Source organism: Lissotriton helveticus, chromosome 12 (assembly GCF_964261635.1).
Source record: "Lissotriton helveticus chromosome 12, aLisHel1.1, whole genome shotgun sequence".
In the NCBI taxonomy this organism is placed as follows: Eukaryota; Metazoa; Chordata; class Amphibia; order Caudata; family Salamandridae; genus Lissotriton; species Lissotriton helveticus.
Window position 1 is genome coordinate 330822744 of NC_136073.1, and position 16854 is coordinate 330839597.

The window sequence follows — 16854 nt, forward strand, 5'->3', positions numbered from 1 at the left end:
CTCTTCTTCACTTACTTCCTCTTCTGCAACATATAAATTCTTGTAGTACTTATTGTTTTTCTTCAAATACAATGTTGCCTTTTTGACTTTCCTAACATCCACTAAATCTTGCCAGATTTTCTTACTCTTTGTCGGAACCCCATTAACTAAGATAACCAGAGGTTCCTCTTTCACTTTCTCTACTCCAATTGTATTAATGTTTTTCTTCAAATCTAGAGGCAAATAAACAACTCTTCCCTTTAATCCTCTCTGTAAATCTGATGGAGGCAATTTCCCTGTCTTTGGCTCCATTCGTACAATAGCCTGAAAGGGATGGATACTTTGAATCAAAATAGATTCATAAGTATTTAAATCCTTCAATTCAGAAGGAATCTCAACCAATTCCAGATTATTATAAACCGCTCTAGCAGGCATCCGGTTTTGATTTAATTTGTTACAACAATAAGTACACACACGTTGATCCGATCCCAAATCAAAACAATTTTCTACCATCAAGTATGTTGCAAAATCCTTCCATTCACTATTATTTTCACTTTCACTTTTCGCATATAAATCCACTAACTTAGTCTGATTCTTATAATAAGTGCGTCGACAACACACACAAGTGAAATTAGGCCTCTCACTTGATTTCACCTGAAACGTGGTAATTTCTTTCTGAAAATTATCTGTACTGGAAACCTGTACACTATCTTCCACATTACCTTCTTCTTCTGGGTCAATTTCAACATTCTCCTTTTTACTTGCAAAGTAACAAAACTCAATTTCTTCACAAATATTCTTCACATCTACTTCAGAACCATGCAAAAGAGCAGTGCATAATTGTTTAAGCATAATTGCTGGACTCTTAGCATAATACAACATTCTAACTAATTTCCTCACTTTATTATGATGCACTGCTAGCATCCTGAAATGATGAAAAACACTCTGGCATACTCTCCTGGAAAGACAAGCCAGTGAATGACCATGCAAACCTGTCACTTCTCTCACTCTGCAAGGATCTAATTCTTGCAACAACTTCATTTTCTGTTTTAAAGTTTTCTTATTAAATGTCCGTACAAAATCACAAAGCAAATTGATGGAATCCTGTCGCACACTGCAAATACTACTACACTTCCAGGTATACACTGGTCCCTTAGGATGTCTTCCTAAAACCTCATTACCTAACACCTCTTCTGCCTCTGTTGTCACAAGTTTTTCTTTTTCAACTGGACAACCATCTTTCACCTCATAAGCTCGACCACTGGTGTCAACTGCATGCACCAACTCATTATCCTGGAAATAACTCTCCTCATTAAAAATGCCTCACAACTTGAACTATGCATCCATTCTCCTGAAAAAACTTCACAAAAACGACTACGATTAACTGTTCTCTTCCATCTACTATTTCTTTTGAAATCATAAATTGCCTTGTTTAGCTTCCTAATTCTATTGATTATCAAAATAAATAACTTTCGCTTAATTTCAAATGCCTGATCAATAATTTTCTCAACTTTTTTATTCTCTTATAAAAAACCACTTTCTGTTGACCTTTCTTAATATTTTTTAACAAATTGCCAATTATCCTGTTGCGGAACATTCGTCTACGAATGTCCCTAAACTGATTTTTCCTTCTACTACCATGCACAGAGTTATCTCCTGCTCTAGCAGTAACATTTTTGATTGGCCTTTCCTTTCCGTATAAATTGGCTCTCTTTTTCTGGACTAAAACATGTTCGGTAGTACTACTTTTTTTTCTACAATTGTTTCTTAGGAATGATTTCGTTGTCTTACCCGGAGCTTTCTTGGTGACTTGACGAGTTTTTATTGTAGAGGACTGCTGCAAGCATTTAGTAATCTGCTGTCTTTGACGTTTTGTAGCCTTTCAGGTTCTTTCTTTAGATGGCATAATGTAGTTTTGAAATGATCTGCAGTTGAATCTGTGGTAAAATATAATAAAAAATGTTATTAACCACTATTACCAAACAGTAAATCAATAACAGTCGTCAAAAAATTAACACACTACTTGTCAATTTTACATACAATAATTTTTAGTGCATTGGCAAATATAGTAGTAGTAGTCACAAATAGTAGCAAAGAAATAGAATGCTTCTACATTTGACCTTTGCTCTTTTATATGTGAATCTGAACTAATTTTTATCAGCATATTTCCCTATTTTATTAAAGACACTTCACACAAGCTGTTTTTGAAGATGTGTTTAATTTTAAATGAAACGGTTAACATGTTTACTTTTCATTTCCAGTAACTTTTAAAAATAAATGTTTATAGTTCCATAGGCTCGAGCAGGTCAGCTTCCCACCCTATGTCATACAATTCTGACAAATCGGCATCCTCATCATGTTCTTCATCATCCTCAGGATTTAAATCATCCAAGGGATCTACTTCCACTGATGTTTCAATCACAATTTCAATGATAATTTCGAGATCAACAGATTGCTCATTATCATTCATGCTTGATGTTGTCGTTATCTTTAAAGAAAGAGAACAACAATGAGATGTTGCAGAGTAAGAGACAAATCTCAGAGACTATAATTGTAAAATTGTTTAACAAGAGTAACATTTTGCAGATATTATTTAACCATGTCCAGCGATGCTGAGGAGGTGAGGCCTATGTCCAATTTTTCAGTGAACAGGACTCATCTCTTCTTAACCTTGGATAAGCCTCACCAACACTGTGTCCCCTGCTAATACATAAATTTAAAGGAGAAGATTTATGTTAACTGGCGCATCCCCAGGGATGCACCAGTTAACGTGCGCCACTGCTCTGCCACCCATGATGTGCCGCATTTACAATGCAGAGCACCATTGAGCAAAAACAGCACAGATGCGTCACGCATCTGTTCCACAAAAACGGCGCATTGCACGAATCACGTCGTAAGCGCGACATGTCTACTGCAATGCACAGGGGCAAGCCACACATTGCATGGTGCATCACTCCTTATGTCTGTTTCAAACAGGCATAAGGATTTGATTCAGCAATGCCATAAATGTGACTCAGTGAAATCTTCTTAATTTTACTGTGTTAGTTTTACAGGGCTTTCATGCAAATGACTGGCCACCCTACAACAAAACGCTCACATGAAATCTGACGCAGGTTTCATGTGGCACAGGACTTTACAGCATGACACATCTGCCTAGATGCATCAAGTTGTAAATATGTCGCAACATAGCAAATCTTTTGCACCACCGCTGCGTCCCAAAAGTGACGCACAGCGGCGCAAAAGAGGCACACGGCTATCATAAATCTGTCCCTAACATTTTAAATGATTGATTCAGGATGACGATAAGGTGTGGCCTATCCAGAGGTTTGTTTGAGGTGAGACCTACTCAGGCTTGCAGATGAAATTTAGGCTTGTTGAAGAGTACAGAGGAAATAATACATGTGCAGGCCTACCAATGAAGTGAGTCATGTCCACTTCACTCTTGAACAAAGGCCAGACCTCTTCTGTGTCCGTGGACAGGCCTAAACCTCATCTGCACAATGTGATTCGTAAAGTTAGGAAACACAGGTGATGTAATTGAAAAATGTGGAATTTCTTTTCCTCATTTCACAATCACATCACCTGTGTTTCCTTTGCTTAGGTATCTCATTGTGCAGATGGAGTCTAGCATATCAAAGAGTACACAGAAGTTGAGCACTGTATACAACAATTTTGACATTTACAGAAGATTCAGCTTCTCCATGCCCCCTACACAGTCCTAAATATTTACAGTTTAAACTGACGGTATCTTGTTGGAGATGAAGTGAGGCCTGTCTTGCAACATGGTGCATCTTTTGCATCACTGCTGCATCACAAAAGTGACGCAACAGCGGCACAAAAGAGGCACACAGCCATCATAAATCTGCCCCTAACATTTTAAATGATTGATTCAGGATGACGATAAGGTGTGGCCTATCCAGAGGTTTGTTTGAGGTGAGGCCTACTCAGGGTTGCAGATGAAATTTAGGCTTGTTGAAGAGTACAGAAGAGATAATACATGTGCAGGCCTACCAATGAAGTGAGTCATGTCCACTTCACTCTTGAACAAAGGCCAGACCTCTTCTGTGTCCCTGGACAGATCTAAACCTCAACTGCACAATGTGATTCATAATGTTAGGAAACACAGGTGATGTAATTGAAAAATGTTGAATTTATTTTCCTCATTTCACAATCACATCACCTGTGTTTCCTTTGCTTAGGTATCTCATTGTGGAGATGGAGTCTAACATATGAAAGAGTACGCAGAAGTTGAGCACTGTATTCAACAATTTTGATATTTACAGAAGATTCAGCTTCTCCATGCCCCCTACACAGTTCTAAATGTTTACAGTTTAAACTGACGGTATCTTGTTGGAGATGAAGTGAGGCCTGTCTTGCAACATGGTGCATCTTTTGCATCACTGCTGCATCACAAAAGTGAGGCAACAGCGGCACAAAAGAGGCGCACAACCATCATAAATCTGCCCCTAACATTTTAAATGATTGATTCAGGATGTCGATAAGGTGTGGCCTATCCAGAGGTTTGTTTGAGGTGAGGCCTACTCAGGGTTGCAGATGAAATTTAGGCTTGTTGAAGAGTACAGAGGAGATAATACATGTGCAGGCCTACCAATGAAGTGAGTCATGTCCACTTCACTCTTGAACAAAGGCCAGACCTCTTCTGTGTCCCTGGACAGATCTAAACCTCAACTGCACAATGTGATTCATAATGTTAGGAAACACAGGTGATGTAATTGAAAAATGTTGAATTTATTTTCCTCATTTTAGAATCACATAACCTGTGTTTCCTTTGCTTAGGTATCTCATTGTGCAGATGGAAACTAACATATCAAAGACTACGCAGAAGTTGAGCACTGTATGCAACAATTTTGACATTTACAGAAGATTCAGCTTCTCCATGCCCCCTACACAGTCCTAAATGTTTACAGTTTAAACTGACGGTATCTTGTTGGAGATGAAGTGAGGCTTGTCTTGCAACATGGTGCATCTTTTGCATCACTGCTGCATCACAAAAGTGACGCAACAGCGGCACAAAAGAGGCGCACGGCCATCATAAATCTGCCCCTAACATTTTAAATGATTGATTCAGGATGACGATAAGGTGTGGCCTATCCAGAGGTTTGTTTGAGGTGAGGCCTACTCAGGGTTGCAGATGAAATTTAGGCTTGTTGAAGAGTACAGAGGAGATAATACATGTGCAGGCCTACCAATGAAGTGAGTCATGTCCACTTCACTCTTGAACAAAGGCCAGACCTCTTCTGTGTCCCTGGACAGATCTAAACCTCAACTGCACAATGTGATTCATAATGTTAGGAAACACAGGTGATGTAATTGAAAAACGTTCAATTTTTTTTACTCATTCCACAATCACATCACCTGTGTTTCCTTTGCTTAGGTATCTCATTGTGGAGATGGAGTCTAGCATATGAAAGAGTACGCAGAAGTTGAGCACTGTATTCAACAATTTTGACATTTACAGAAGATTCAGCTTCTCCATGCACCCTACACAGTTCTAAATGTTTACAGTTTAAACTGACGGTATCTTGTTGGAGATGAAGTGAGGCCTGTCTTGCAACATGGTGCATCTTTTGCATCACTGCTGCATCACAAAAGTGACGCAACAGCGGCGCAAAAGAGGCGCACGGCCATCATAAATCTGCCCCTAACATTTTAAATGATTGATTCAGGATGACGATAAGGTGTGGCCTATCCAGAGGTTTGTTTGAGGTGAGGCCTACTCAGGGTTCCAGATGAAATTTAGGCTTGTTGAAGAGTACAGAGGAGATAATACATGTGCAGGCCTACCAATGAAGTGAGTCATGTCCACTTCACTCTTGAACAAAGGCCAGACCTCTTCTGTGTCCCTGGACAGGCCTAAACCTCAACTGCACAATGTGATTCATAATGTTAGGAAACACAGGTGATGTAATTGAAAAATATGGAATTTATTTTCCTCATTTCAGAATCACATAACCTGTGTTTCCTCAGCTTAGTTATCTCATTGAGCAGATTTAGTCTAGCATATCCAAGAGTACGCAGAGGATGAGGACTGTATCCAACAGAGCAATGTACATTACTCACCACCTTTGACACTTACAGAAGCCTCAGTTTAATATTTCTCAGTTCAATATTTATTTAAAGAAGCAGACAACAATATGACCTTCTCATAAATGTGAAAAGCGTTTTAAAAAAAAAAAAAAACGATTTTCTGGTCATAATTTGAAAACACAACACAGGTCCTACGTAGAAGCACACCCTATCAGTACTTAAATTAGCCAAGCACACATGGGGGCATATTTACAAGGACCTTGCACCACGGGGAAATGACTTAAATTAAAATGGGGAAAATAACATCAAAGGGACTCAAAGGCCTTGTAAATATGCTCCAAGCAGCCTATGAAACTCTAGCAGTACATATCAAGAAACTTAAATGACTTCAATAAACGTTTTTAAACACATCAAGTAAAGCAGTTATTCAACTACATTCATGGGGAAGTGACTTAAAATGCCCTAACACACATGAAAGCATATTTTGAAGGCCCTTAAACCATTTTTGCATCACTTTTAACATGGCTATGTAACTCAAAGAAACAAAATCTAAATTTGCCAAGCACACATGGGGGCGTATTTACAAGGACCTTGCACCACGGGGAAATGACTTAAATTAAAATGGGGAAAATAACATCAAAGGGACTCAAAGGCCTTGTAAATATGCCCCAAGCAGGCCATGAAACTCTAGCAGTACATATCAAGAAACTTAAATGACTTCAATAAATGTTTTTAAACACATCAAGTAAAGCAGTTATTCAACTACATTCATGGGGAAGTGACTTAAAATGCCCTAACACACATGAAAGCGTATTTTGAAGGCCCTTGCACCATTTTTCCATCACTTTTAACATGGCTATGTAACTCAAACAAACAAAATCTAAATTTGCCAAGCACACATGGGGGCGTATTTACAAGGACCTTGCACCACGGGGAAATGACTTAAATTAAAATGGGAAAAATAATATCAAAGGGACTCAAAGGCCTTGTAAATATGCCCCAAGCAGCCTATGAAACTCTAGCAGTACATATCAAGAAACTTAAATGACTTCAATAAACATTTTTAAACACATCAAGTAAAGCAGTTATTCAACTACATTCATGGGGAAGTGACTTAAAATGCCCTAACACACATGAAAGCGTATTTTGAAGGCCCTTGCACCATTTTTCCATCACTTTTAACATGGCTATGTAACTCAAAGAAACAAAATCTAAATTTGCCAAGCACACATGGGGGCGTATTTACAAGGACCTTGCACCACGGGGAAATGTCTTAAATTAAAATGGGAAAAATAATATCAAAGGGACTCAAAGGCCTTGTAAATATGCCCCAAGCAACCTATGAAACAAAGCAACATTTTAAATACACAACTTCATAATTTTCTCCCTAAAGCATACTATTCTCTATCTAAATTAAATGAATCTTTTCTCACCTTAGCAAATATTTTTTGAGTTTCAAAACAGTCTCAGACACACACCAATTTGTCTTCAGCAGAGCAAAAGGTATGCACTCCAGAAGCTGCAACCAACAATGGCACAGAAATGCTGTAATTCATCACACATATCTCTCATGTCACCCAATCAAAACTCTTCCCTCACTTTTTTCAAATCAACACCCTTCCCCCTTCTGCCCTTTCTGCCTTTTTTCCATAGCAACCACCTCCTGAAAGACCTCTCATGTTTGCAAGTTCACACAACAATGTTTCAATTGAACTCTGAACTCTCAGTACACCTGCGTATCCAGTGCAATCTTTCATAAAACGATTTTTTCTTGACCATTCAAATTACATCTTTCAAAGAACTCATCCATGCACCCTAACTTTCTGTTTTCAGCAATCAAAATCCACCAATCACTGCTACTGATTAATTACCACAGAAACACCACCGTTTTTTTCATTACATACTCCTATTGTTCCAACTGCCATTTCATTACCACACTTCATCTGACTGCAGCAGAACCTCCTCTCACCATGTTTTCTGTCTGGATTGTTGGACATAGTTATATCCACTGGGCTCAAAGGTATGCTGATAACAGAAATTTACACAACCTCAATTTACAAAATGTGGAAATCAACTGGTTTGGCCACAGAGGATTAAGATGTCACCAATTGATACCATTGGTGACAATTTTTTTGCATTTGCCAAAACCTGACCTGTTAATTGTGCACTGTGGAGGAAATGACTTGGGCACTTTGACTGGGGTAGGTCTGGAAATGCTTTTAAAAGACACCTTTGACCAATTGATGGCACTTTTTCCTCAAACTGCCTTGGTATATTCAAATATATGCCAAAGACAGAAATGGAGGTGGTCCAACCAATTTTGTCCACAAATTGAGAAAATCGAGGAAGCATGTAAATAAGTCTGTTTCAGCTTACATGAGAGACCATGGAATGGGCTCCATCTACAACAATAACTTGCGTTACTACATGCAAGATATCTACAGAGGAGATGGAGTTCACTTCTCAGATGAGGGGAACAGAATTTTCATCCTGAATTTAAGACTATGTATTGGTACCTACTTGTAGGTACCTAAATCAGCCACAGGACCCAAAAGCTCTTTTCAGAGCTACCCTACATCTGATCACTCACAATTATTATTTTACTCTAACTTTTTTCACTCATTTTCACCAAAGTACGCTCACCGGAGCGCTACCCGGTACGCGCACCGGACGCTAACCGTGCAAAAATTTGAAAAAAAAATTTTTTTTTCCCGCACATATGGGCCTCCTCAGCCACCCTCAGAAAACCTAGGGGGTCAGGATACGTCTACCGTGCCCCCTTCTACCCATTCTCAACATTATTTGCCCTCCATCTTGTATCTCAAATCTACCAAAACACAAAATGGAGGACTCCCGTAACGCTGCCGGTTCGCGTAGCGGGGCGCGCACCGGGAAGCGCTCGCTCAAAAAAGGTGGGAAAGTAATATACAGAAAAACCACTGGAGACACTTTCACCAAATATAGATTAGCTCATACTACATACCAATCCCTACCATTTTCACAAATTTGGTTGGAATTCCAGTTAGCCATTTAGCCTGTAGACCTCTCTAAATACCCTGAGGTAAATTACTTCACAAAACACATCTGAAGTGTTGGAATTGACAACCAATTAAAATGTTACTTTAATTTTCTACTTTTTTACCTGATATTTGATTGGTTATGTACCTGAATATATATAAAGAAAGAGAGAAAAACACAGCCATTTTGACTACTACTTCCTGAACTACATTGCAAGAGCATTTTCACTGACAACTTAAACTTGTTTTTAAAAGGTAAGATGTTATTTTATAAATTTGAAAACATCTTCAGATAGTTATATACTATCCCTCTGTAAGAGTTAGACATTGAGAAAGGCTTGTTTATTATAATTATGGAATGATTTAGGTTTCTGTGGTATAATTATGAATTTACTTAGGCTTTTTCACAGGCACTTTTTAATAGTACTACTTCACGCCTGAAACCATACAGTGCCCATAGATAACTTCTCTGTTATAAACTCACAAGTACCTGTCTGAACTTAAACCCAACAGTGCCCTATCTCTACTGATATATTTATTTTTTATGCAAATTTCAGCACAAAAATGGAAGGAGAACAGAACGTTTCCTTTGAAATTGTCCTAGAGATGAACAATGAGGAAATCATTGAACCCATTGACTTGGAAGTCATGGATGAATCACAGGACCATGAACTTCTACAATGTGTAGAATCTGTGGATTTCTTACTTCATTATCAGGACAGTCAAATGTTGGAAGTTATGTTCAGTCAAAAAGAAGACATTTCGGACAGTCAAATGTTAGACGTTCTATTAAATTTTGAAAAAGAATCAGAAAAATAAATGTATATTTAATAATCAAAAATTGTTCGAGTCTTTAATCATTTTTATATGTAATTCATAAATTAGTACCAAATTGATTATAATGTAAAGTCAGACTTATAGTATACTGTGCAACATTATATTATCTCCAATGTGTATTTAACATCTCTTTATCATCTCCTGCCTCCATATTGTTTCTGCTTTCCTGACATACTATGGTATGAATTCCATATTCCACAATAACTTCTGAAACAAATGCAAGATATCTACAAAGGAGACGGTGTATATTAATTTTTTGACTCTGCATTGGTACCTACATATTGCTACTTAAATTTAAAAAACGAAAAAAACAAAACAAAACGAACAATCTATAAACATACAATATTTAAAAAGTCTATCATTCTTTTTTCCTTATAATACGCTCCCCGGACCGCTTCCCGGTGCGCGAACCGGGCGCTCACCACGCAAAAAAAACGATTTTTTTTTTCTTTTCCCCCATGGGGCCCTTTTAAAGCCTCCACATCAAACCTAGGGGGTCAGGGAGGATCTGCTATGCCCCCTTATAGTCATTTACCCCTTTGTTTTGGACCCCTCTTGTCTCTCGATCCTACCGAGAGACAAGATGGCGGCCGCTCTGGACTGTTTAGAATGTTGACAGACACCGGAGAGCCAATCAGCTTCGCTTCGCGAAGTTCCGTTACGCGTCAGGTACGCGAACCGGGGCGCTGCCCGGAGCGCGCTTACAGATATATATTTTTTTTAACGTTAATTTCTCAAAATCCACTGGAACACATATATTGAGACCTAGCAAATCCACATCGGGCTACCAGTCCCTACAATTTTGCCAAGTTTCGTGGAAATCCATTCAGCCGTTCGAGCTAAAAGTGAGGCCAACCGCCCTATGGAAAATTGCATGGGAAAAACGTGTTTTGGGACCCCCCTTTTTTTCTCGGCCCCCCTTGACGAAACCCCCCAAATTTTCAGGGGCTGCTCAGAAACAAAATGTTCCATTTTCCTGAAAATTTCAGCCAATTCCGTCCTCAAACGCCAAAGTTATTCGACATAGAATTTTCAAAAATCCCATAGAGAAAAAATCCTAACTATATATACCTACTGGCGACCGCCAGTAGGTAATATATAATACCATATATATATATATATATATATATATATATATATATATATATATATATATATATATATATATATATATATATATACATATGTATACATACACATATTACCTACTGGCGGTCGCCAGTAGGTAGTTATAGTTAGGATTGGCTACCATAGGAAATACACAACATTCTATTGGAAATAACTTTGGCGCCGGTTGAGGAATTTGCGTGTAATTTTCCAAAAGTTTGGCCAGCTCCGCTCCGCTCCTTCCCTGGAAGTTTCAAGGGGATTCGTGGAGTGGGGGCTGAGAAAAAAGGGGTGTCCCAAAACGTGTTTTCCCCATGTTAATTTCCATAGGACGGTCTGACGAGTCTACAGCCCGAATCGCTAAACGGAATTACGCCAAACTTGGCAAAATTGGAGGGACTGGTACGCAGATGTGCCTTTGCTATGTTTGCTGAAAATTGCTCCAATGTTTTTTTTTAAAATTAACTTCAAAAACTCATATATCTATAGGTGCGCTCTGAGCGCTCACAGGTGCGCGTACCGGAGAGCGCACCCGGCGCGCTACGGGAGTGCGCGAGCGGAAAGCTGATTGGCTGTCGGGTGTCTGCCAACATTCTAAACAGTCCGGAGAGTACGCCATCTTGTGTCTCGGTAGAATCGAGACACAAGAGGTGAAAAAGAAAGGGGGAAATAATTAAAAGGGGGCAGGGTAGACATTCCCTGACCCCCTAGGTTTTCTGAGGGGGGCCTAGAAGGACCCTGAAGGGCAAAAAAACTTTTTTTTTTTTTTAAATTGAAGCGGAGTGAGCGCTTGGTGCGCTCCCAGGTGCGCTCTGCGGTACGCGTACCCTGAGCGTACCACGGGGAAAAACAGTGTAAAAAAATAGAGTAAAAAAATAAAGTAGAGTTTTTAGAGGAAAGTGATGCATTGCTGGAGTGTGTCACAAAAGTGGCGCAACTCCAGCAATGCATCCTTTCACATGGGGCCAGCCCCATGTGAAAGGGCCTGCGTCAGTCTTACGCCTGCTGTGAGGCAGGCGCAAGATTTTGACGCAATGGTGTCCTAAAAGTGACGCAGTGAAATCTCATAGATTTCACTGCGTCACCTCTACGACCCTTTCTTGCGTCAATACGCCCCCTTTGCATACATTACACCTGACACAGGTATAATGTGGCGCAGGGGTTTACTAAGTGACGCATCTACCTAGATGCATCACTTTGTAAATATGACTCAACAAGGTGCATTTTTTACAGCAGTGGTGCGTTACAAAAAGTGACGCACCGGTGGCGTAAAAGTGACGCATGGCCTCATAAATGAGACTTTCAGTCTTCTACTCATGCGTCATATTTAATGTATGACACATTATGTCGCACGGAGTTACAGATACGTCAGTATTTCTGACGTATCTGTAAGAGCAAAAGTGATGCATTGCTGGAGTGTGTCACAAAAGTGACGCAACTCCAGCAATGCATCCTTTCACAAGGGGCCAGCGCCATGTGAAAGGGTCTGCGTCAGTCTTACGCCTGCTGTGAGGCAGGCGCAAGATTTTGACGCAATGGTGTCCTAAAAGTGACGCAGTGAAATCTCATAGATTTCACTGCGTCACCTCTACGACTCTTTCTTACGTCAATACGCCCCATTTGCATACATTACACCTGACGCAGGTATAATGTGGGGCAGGGGTTTACAAAGGACGCATCTACCTAGATGCGTCACTTTGTAAATATGACTCAACAAGGTGCATTTTTTTACAGCACTGGTGCGTCACAAAAATTGATGCACCGGTGGCGTAACAGTGACGCATGGCCTCATAAATGAGACCTTCAGTCTTCTACTCATGCGTCATATTTAATGTATGACACATTATGTAGCAAGGAGTTACAGATACGTCAGTATTTCTGACGTATCTGTAAGAGCAAAAGTGATGCATTGCTGGAGTGTGTCACAAAAGTGACGCAACTCCAGCAATGCATCCTTTCACAAGGGGCCAGCCCCATGTGAAAGGGTCTGCGTCAGTCTTACGCCTGCTGTGAGGCAGGCGCAAGATTTTGACGCAATGGTGTCCTAAAAGTGACGCAGTGAAATCTCATAGATTTCACTGCGTCACCTCTACGACTCTTTCTTACGTCAATACGCCCCATTTGCATACATTACACCTGACGCAGGTATAATGTGGGGCAGGGGTTTACAAAGGACGCATCTACCTAGATGCGTCACTTTGTAAATATGACTCAACAAGGTGCATTTTTTTACAGCACTGGTGCGTCACAAAAATTGATGCACCGGTGGCGTAACAGTGACGCATGGCCTCATAAATGAGACCTTCAGTCTTCTACTCATGCGTCATATTTAATGTATGACACATTATGTAGCAAGGAGTTACAGATACGTCAGTATTTCTGACGTATCTGTAAGCGCAAAAGTGACGCATTGCTGGAGTGTGTCACAAAAGTGACACAACTCCAGCAATGCATCTGTTCACATGGGGCCAAGCCCATGTGAAAGGGCCTGCGTCAGTCTTACGCCTGATGTGAGGCAGGTGCATAAATGAGGCCTTCAATCTTCTACTGTTATTTTTTCTTTCACTTTCTCTGTTTCTTCACTGCCTTACTTACCTGGTCTCACACTCACTTGTCTTTATCCAGTCTGTATCTCCACTCTTTTTTAAACATCACTGCTCTTTTCTTACCCTTCCACACCCCCGTTCCTTTACTACATTTTCTTCACTTATCCACATTCCCCATCTTCACTCTCCGTCTCCTCACTCTCCTTCCCCACACTCACCTTCTTTCAGTCCCCCTACTTCACTTCCCTTACCCTCTAGTCCCTTTCTTTGCTTTCACACTCATTTTCCTCTCCTCTCTCACTGCACTCCACTTCACTTACTCTTTTTCATTTTTTAAGAATACAGCTCTTTGATGAGAATTGGAGGTAGTTCTGAAAAGAACTTTTTTTTTCTTCTTGTTTCCTTTTTTTGAACAAAAACAAAAGCAGGGAATGGGAAACTGCTCAACAGGAGCAAAAAAAAAAAATTAGGGCTGGGGACGGCAGCGGTGGTTGTCTAATGCTCGAACCATGAGCAGAACACTTTGTTCCACATAGCAAAGTAACTGATCACAATATCTGCATTTAATTACGCCTCTATTAAAAGCAGGCTGAATATTAGGGATCAGCTCCTCTGATTGCCCCTTCACTGATGTAGTTGGTCCTCCGGTTGAAGTAGAGGCGCCATCCCTGGGAGCCTCTCGTGCCAGAGCCCTGACACTCTCCCGGGCATAGTTCTGGGGGTGCCTCCTCTCGACGCGGCGAATCATGGTGGAGTTTCCGAATGAATATTCTTTGGTGGGGTTACCCCATGACAGGATAGTGTGACAAATCCTGCACTCCACCTTTGGAGCATTTACTTTTTTTTGATCATCTGGAATGGAAAAAAACTTCCATATGAAGTGTTCTTTTATCCTGGGCTGAGGAACCTCTTCATCAATAAATCCCTCTGTGTCATCATCGCTGCTGGATGGTCTGGCAGCCACGGTAATCCAACAAAGATCCAAGAGCAAAAAGACAGGTCTTGCAGTCACAAAAGTGAAAGAAGAAGTGAAGGAAATGGGTAGGGATTTCATTCTTTGTAAAAAAAAACTGTTAGCAACCAATGAAAAGAGTTATTTTAAGGTCACATGACTTGACGCGGTTACGCTGCGCGCCCCGGAGCGCTTCCGGGGGCGCTTACGCGGCACAAACATAGGCGCTTCCGGGGGCACTTACGCAGCGCGCCTGAGTGACGTTTTGATAGCTTTACGGAAATGCAAAATCATTTTCATTTCGTAAATCAAAAATATTGCTTTTATTAGTATGGTACTAAATGTCTTGCATTATTATTTACTTTTCATACATATTTTTTTTTACGAACGCAAAAATAGCGCTCTCGGGAGAGCTTACCGGTGCGCGCACCCTGAGCGCACAAGGAAAAAATGAAAAGATAAAAAAACATTGAACAAATAATTTTTTTTTTTAAATATAATTAATTGTTGAAAAAATCAGCTAATAAAAAAAAAATCGTCGGTTACAAAATCGATATGCAAAGGAATTAGCTTTTAAAAAAACTATGAAATTCACTGAAAAAACATAGGTTTCACAATCGTTATAGTTAGGAATTAGCATTTAAAAAAACATTGAAATTCACTGAAAAAACCATAGGTTTCACACTCGTTATAGTTAGGAATTAGCATTTAAAAAACCTTTCAAATTCACTGAAAAAACCATAGGTTTACTCACTATAACTCGCGCGCCCGCAATCCACTGCTGATGATGTCACATATTACATCATTCATGACATGGTCAGTGACATCACTGATGACATCACTGATGACATCTCAAATGACATCACTGATGACATCACTGATGACATCTCAAATGACATCACTGATGACATCATCCATGTAATAATACGATGCACCTCCTCACACTCTAACCTTTGATACACCCAGTGTTAAATACAAACTACTATTCCTGAAATTATTGACACACCAATACCAGTAACTACATACGCACTCACTGATTTCTAGGTCTACACACACATCCACTCATTCACACATACAATCACTCATACATACAGTCACTCAACACTAGAACACTATCATATCCACTCATATACCTATACAGACACTCACACGCTGACACTCATCCACAGAGTTACTCACACACCTAGTCAGTTATGCAAAGAATCAATCACACTCCCATTTCCTCAACTACACAGTTTTACACACTAAACCTTACTTATTCAAACATATACCAACACATACTTACTCTCTTTTACAATCACTGATACAAGTACACATTGATCCATACAGTCACTTACGCAATCACAGGCTCTCATATATAGTCATTTATATATGCCAACTCTCACATGCACTGTGTTTTACATATGTACTTACTTGGACATGGAGCACTGAGATAGCCATTCACTCACCAACACACCCATGCACACAGTCAACCACCCATACAGCTCTATCCACATGCACTCTTGAACCCATATACCAAGTGAATCAACTGCTCACACATATATGCACAGAGTCACACACCTCCCAGCTACCCACACACACACACACACCCTCACATACAAATATTTGGGCAACCAATCAATAACCCATATAACCACTCATATAGGTACTGATCAACACATGCAGCAGCTTACACAACAACAGACATACTGATGCACACATTCAGACAGTTTAGTTACTAACCCATGCATTCAGTAAGACACATTTAATCACCCACTCATACAGTCAGTCACGCACCTACTAAATCCTTTATGCAGGCACTCATACATACACTCATTCTTCAATATGTTAAACATATTTTTATTTTTTGAGAAACACACACACACTGGATGATGTCACCAGTGATGTCATCAGTGATGTCATTTGAGATGTCTTCAGTGATGTCATCAGTGATGTCATTTGAGATGTCATCAGTGATGTCACTGACCATGTCATGAATGATGTAATATGTGACATCATCAGCAGTGGATTGCGGGCGCGCGAGTTATAGTGAGTCCAACTAACTATAACGTGGGAATTTCAATGGTTTTGTATGAGTAAAATGTTCAGCTAACTATAACTGGTGTGAAACCTATGTTTTTTTCAGTGAATTTGAAAGGTTTTTTAAATGCTAATTCCTAACTATAACGAGTGTGAAACCTATGTTTTTTTCAGTGAATATATATATATATATATATATATATATATATATATATATATATATATAACAAAACAAACTGTCCCGTAGCAGCGGGAGCACTGTTCAGTGGGAGCCTTCGCCGAGACCAGGGCAGTGTCTCGTAATTATTCCATGCAAAAAATATATTGCAGCACACTTCTTGGATTTCAA